The sequence below is a fragment of the Nelumbo lutea genome, chromosome 3, assembly GCF_056320005.1.
Source record: "Nelumbo lutea isolate HS-2025 chromosome 3, American lotus-T2T, whole genome shotgun sequence".
In the NCBI taxonomy this organism is placed as follows: domain Eukaryota; kingdom Viridiplantae; phylum Streptophyta; class Magnoliopsida; order Proteales; family Nelumbonaceae; genus Nelumbo; species Nelumbo lutea.
In genome coordinates this window covers 43,890,412-43,896,155 of record NC_142686.1, presented here as the reverse complement: position 1 = coordinate 43,896,155, position 5,744 = coordinate 43,890,412, and the positions used below count along the sequence as shown (strand labels likewise).

The 5,744-nt window shown below is 39.2% G+C and overlaps 1 pseudogene across 1 annotated transcript; it reads left to right on the top strand.

Annotated features, from left to right (window-relative positions):
* Window positions 1-3,661: 3,661 nt before the first annotated feature.
* Window positions 3,662-5,449, top strand: LOC148864576 (aspartyl protease family protein At5g10770 pseudogene; annotated as a pseudogene). Its single transcript, XR_016109576.1, has 2 exons — window positions 3,662-3,851; window positions 4,033-5,449. The product of XR_016109576.1 is annotated as an aspartyl protease family protein At5g10770 pseudogene (transcript).
* The last annotated feature ends 295 nt before the right edge of the window (window positions 5,450-5,744 follow it).

The window sequence follows — 5,744 nt, the reverse complement described above, 5'->3', positions numbered from 1 at the left end:
ATAGGATCCTCTCTTATCTGATGCATGCATCGTTGGCTAAATTATGTTTTCACGCAATTTTTGCGTTTTTTTTTTTTTGCTTTTTATTTTTTTATTTAAGAACGAATTTTGGAGTGAGACAGATTTTAGGATTCTATAACCCGTATGGATAAGGTATAGATATGGGTAAGCTATGGTTTTAGGTTAAACTTAGCCCTCCCGCTCGACCCACATATTATTAAAAAGTTTATGAATTTTAGGCTCTGTTTGGAAGGAGTATAAATATAAATTTGTAGAGTGCAAAAACTTGTATTTTGTATGTATTTGCACAATACATATTTGTATTTGTACTCCTATCAAATTGAGCCTTATGTATTAAGTGTTGAATTTAATAATATTTTGCATTTTATGTGCACGATAATTGATAATTTATGTATTTTTACATATCTTAATCAAATAATTGAAATTTTTTCTGTTTGCTCATGTTATTTTATTTATCTACTGTTTATATATAACAAGAAATAAATAGGAAATTAGAGTTTATTTGACAGAGAAGAGATCATCCATAGAATTTATTTGGTACACTAGTGATAATAAAACACATTGTCTTCCCTTTTTTATTTTTTGCTTCTTTATATGGAGATGTTTGATTAATGTTCAGGTTATAGTTGTAGGTATATAGTGCTCGTTCAGTCCCTCAGAGCACAGTAAATACCGCATTGATACTACATGGATGCTTGTGATCAGTCTTCAGCCAAACTTCCTTTGGCGATAAACCCACAGATCATTGCAGGCTACGATAAACCCACAGGCCATCGAGTGCTTGCGATGAACCAATTTTTAGCTCAAGCCAAAGCAAACTCGGGTCGAACCCATGATGAGGTTCACACGCACGAGGTCTTGTGATAAATTCTTAGTCATTATAGCACCCCGGTTCACTAAGAACCGAACCCAGATGTTACCTACATGCGTAACTTCGAAGGGACGAATGTGACAAGGCACCACGTAGATCTAATAAGACATCATCTACCAGATGATGATGTTACTAGCGCCACGTCAATTAAAAAAGGCGCACAAAGAGTAGTAGTACACGTGGGTTATGTGGATCTCCGAGTGAAAGGAAAGCCAAACCTCGGAAAGATCCCTATAGGGACACGTGATGAAACCCCAACAACGCTTTTAATGATTGACAATAAATCTAATATTCCCTTTCCTAGTATGAAACAAGCACCTTTATCTCTTTTGTTTTTAGGATATTGGGATTTCCCCCCAGAAATAGAGATCCTCCTCGTAATGAAACTCGTTCAGTCATCAGCATCTTCATCATTGATTCTCGGCTCTATCATTCTTGCTTACCAACCTACCAACCAAAACTGTGTAAATTCTCTTCTTTGACAAATCGTGCACCAGATGTAGAGGAAGACGATCGTAAACTTTAGGTTCACAGACTTCCTCACGGGGACGGCCTAAAGTTTACAGATCTGTGTTTCAGATGCAGACAATTGTGGTACGCCGGTACTTGTCGCTGCGGGAATTGCAGCGAATCCAACGTCGGGAAGACGGTGTACGCCGATACTTTCTCCAATGTTGGTACTTCCGTGTTGGAGGAAGTACCGGCATACCACGTCGGGAAGTACCGGTGTATGCCAGTACTTCCGCATTGGAGGAAGTACCGGCGTACCACGTTGGGAAGACGGTGACGGATTCACTGTTGAAGCAGTTCGAGTTCAAGTTGGTTGATTGGAGGAACTTTCTTTTGTTTCGGTCTTGATGGCACACATGGCCGATGGATTGAAGGTCCTGGTCTGGTTGAGAGATCATCACTTTGATATTTTTCAAAAAGAAATATCTCATAAAAAATATTATTTTTATTGATATTAAGAACAAAAATTTGCCCTTAAAGGCTACAAACCCTTTAATTAATTGAACGGTCTTGGGTATCAAAACTGTAAAAATGGGGTTAAGCTAATCCAATGATCTTTTGCTTTTGAGCTTTTGGCTGTGAAAACTGAAAAATAAAGTTCATCCAAAAAGCGAAATCGCTCTTTAAGCCCCACAAATCCTGAAAACGATCTAATCTACAACTCTTTAACTCCAAGCTGTTGTTACTTGCAAAAATACCGCGATAAAACAGCAAAGTGTGAAGCACATTTTACGCTATAATTCCACCATATATTTTGTCACAAAGACTTCCGATCTGTTGCTGTCAGTTTTACGGCTAGAATGTGTGATGCATATTTCTCTCCTAACTCCCATTTAGATTAACTTATTATACATGTGTGTGATAAGATAAGAGAGATGTTTCCAATATGCGGCTGCAGAGGACTGTTGGAACAAGGGAAGCATTTTATTAGTAGCAGATCCCTACCGAATTGTGATGCACATTTTAGGCTATAACTGGAGACATAAAAGGTCCAAGTCTCATTTTCTACAATCTTTATTTAGGCTGCGTTTGATGGAAATGGAGTGTAAATCCCAGTTTAGGATAAATTTATATTTTGGTTCATTTTTGCCTGTGTTTGGCAACACTACATTTATGCATTGATAAATGACAGAAAATACATTTTTCAATACATATTTACATTGATAATAAGATGTAAAAGTACATCAATAAAAAAGAAATAAATTTGTATTTAAATGAGGTTTTTGATAAAAAAAGACATTTTATTAGAATTCGTATTTGCATCCATTACAACTAAAAATCTGTTTTATAACAAGGTAATAAATTTGTCGTGCAAAACCAACCCAACTTTGGAATATATAGCCTCCATTCCGAACGAGTACAAATATAAATATTAACTCCCAATCCTTGTATCACATGTCGGTGCTTGCACTAGATTTGGACTCATTATAAACATGAAGTCAAGCAATAATTGACCCTTAGCTGTACGTTTTTTTTTTGGCTCCATGGGGCTACACACGTCTGCGCCTCACAAGGGGGCGTCCCACAAAGTTCCACAGTACATTTCCGCCATTTATTATGTTATCATCGGGAGATATTCTTGATACACGGCGGGGATGTGCTGTGGGGCATCTCCTTGTGGGTGCAATCTGAACTCCTCCCAACATGGCACTGCAACCGCATACTGGAAAATGGAAACATTTCCCCATTGAGAGTATTTTATTGTTGATAGCAGATCTCTATGACTACAGAATGGGAGGAAGATGAAGTCTCCTCTACAATCAGTCAAACACCTTACCAACCAACCAGTTGGCATCTTGCTAGCTGTGGGTATTCACCTATACCTATTTTTTATAGTAGCATTGACAGCAATTTATACTCAACTTTCTATTAATTTCTTTCTTATTTTATAATTTATATCTATAAAAAAATGCCCAATGTTTAATGTTCCAACGATTTGATTTTGCTCCGTAGTGTTCTGGATCCAACCGATCCATTTGTCTTAATCCGACGACGACGACCCACAGTCAAACCATATCCCAATTTCATATTGATGCAGGGAAGTTTCTAATTCCACAACTCTAATAAGTAGATATTTAGTTTTTAATTAGATTTAAAAAAAAAAAGTAAAAAAGTAACTCTCGGGAGGACTTATTCAAAGTCTTTTGCAAGTCTTCTATTCCCGTCAAAAGCCAACTAATTAATATTAAATGCGCTTAATTAGTCCTGGCACTATGAATTCATTCATTACCTCTATAAATAGCAGTAGCAGCAGCAGCAATGGTTACAAGTTTACATCAGCCAATCATGGCCATTCTTCATACTTCTTTCCTTAGCTCTTTCCTATGGTCTTCTCTTCCTTTGCTTCTCTTCTTCAGTTGGTATAATGTTGACGCCTATGGAGGAAACACAGTGGAGATTGCAGTTAATTCATTACTTCCTGGAGCAACTTGCTCACCTCCCCTTGAAGGTATACATGTGAGCTTTTCTTTCTTCCTATTTAGTGCATTAATGCACTTTCATATATTTTCTTTATTTCCTGTGGATGGACAATCTCCACATTGCAATTGAGGTTCATATATATAATTAAATTAAACTGGATATAATGAACTCTAAAGTAGGTTTCTTTGAATGGTTTCAACTTTCATCAGGTTTGGATCATTCCCGGAAGTTGCAATTAGTACACAAAAATGGGCCCTGTTCACCACTAAGTGTAGAAGGGAAGACGACTCCCAGCCTGCAGGAAATCTTCCTCCAAGATGAACTCCGAGTTCGCTCCATTCATTCCTTAATCAACAATCAGCAACATCCTCTTGGAGACTCCAAGGCTATAGTACTTCCTACCAAGTTTGGCGTCGCTCTCGGAACTGGGAACTACATTGTTAGCATCGGACTGGGCACGCCGATGCAAGATTTCTGGGTGACTATTGACACTGGTAGCGACCTCACTTGGATCCAGTGCCAGCCATGTCCAAACGGTCCGAACTGCTATAACCAATCAGGACCCACCTTCGACCCTTCCAAGTCATCGTCTTATTCCGGCATCACATGTGGTTCAGCCGAGTGCTCTCATGTCTACTCGGCCACATTCTACTCTCCTCCCTGCAACTCTGCTTGCATTTACGAAGCCCATTATGGTGATCAATCCTTCTCTATCGGCCTCTTCGGACGAGAAACGCTCACGCTAACACCTTCAGATGTCTTCTCCAGTTTTCAATTTGGGTGTGGTCAAAAGAATAGTCTGATCAATGGTGCCACAGTAGCGGGGATTCTTGGCTTAGCGCGCAACCAGGTGTCTCTGGTGTCTCAAACGGCCAGCACGTATGGAAAAATTTTCTCTTATTGTCTCCCACGTTCAAAAAGCTCCATTGGGTACTTGGCTTTTGGTGACCAAACCAGTGCAACCTCCTCTGCTGTGAACCACACCCAGTTGATAACAAACTCCCGTCACCCCAACTTCTATTTCGTTCAATTAATAGGAATAAGTGTCGAGGGACAAAGATTGGCCATTGATCCTTCAGTGTTTACAACCCCTGGAACCATCATAGACTCTGGCACTGTTGTCACTCGCCTACCACCGTCGGCCTATGATGCCCTCAGGTCGGCCTTCCGGCAAGTAATGTCAAAGTCAAACTACCCACCGGCACCATCACCAATATCACTCTTCGACACATGCTATGACTTGAGCGGTTACAACATAGACACAGTGAATGTACCTAGCATCGTCTTGCATTTTGATGGAGATACAGACCTCCAGGTGGACCCATTTTCAGGAGCTCTTGCTGTCCTAAGTGAATCTCAAGCTTGCTTGGCTTTTGCTGCAAACAGAGATGATAGCCAAATGGTCATCTTTGGCAACAGGCAACAACGGACATTTGAGGTGATTTATGATGTTCCTGGACAAAGGTTAGGATTTGCCGTTGGAACTTGCAACTAGCTAGCCAGTGAGAACTAAGAGTTTGAGAGAGAGATGTTAAATGGCCGTTCTGTAGCCTATAATAATAGATGGTTATAATATAGTAGTAGAGATTATGTAATGGCCTACATTACAAATCCATGAAATTCGAGGTGTATGCATGGTGTTGAGCACATTAGTAGAATTGAATAGTAGGGGGAACAACCCAACAACTTGAAAGAATGTAGAAAGTGAGTAAATTAAATTATATGTTTACTAACAATTAAGACTTCTTTAAAATAATATTTATCATGGTTTTAAAATCGACCCGGTGACCGAACCGGTCAGGGGTCTGGTTACCGGTTTGAATGGTCTGACCGTATGACTCAAATGGCCGGTTTGTTCTAACAAAAAAATAAAAAAATTTTAAAAATTGAAAAATAGTCAAATCTGTTCGAACGTTTAATC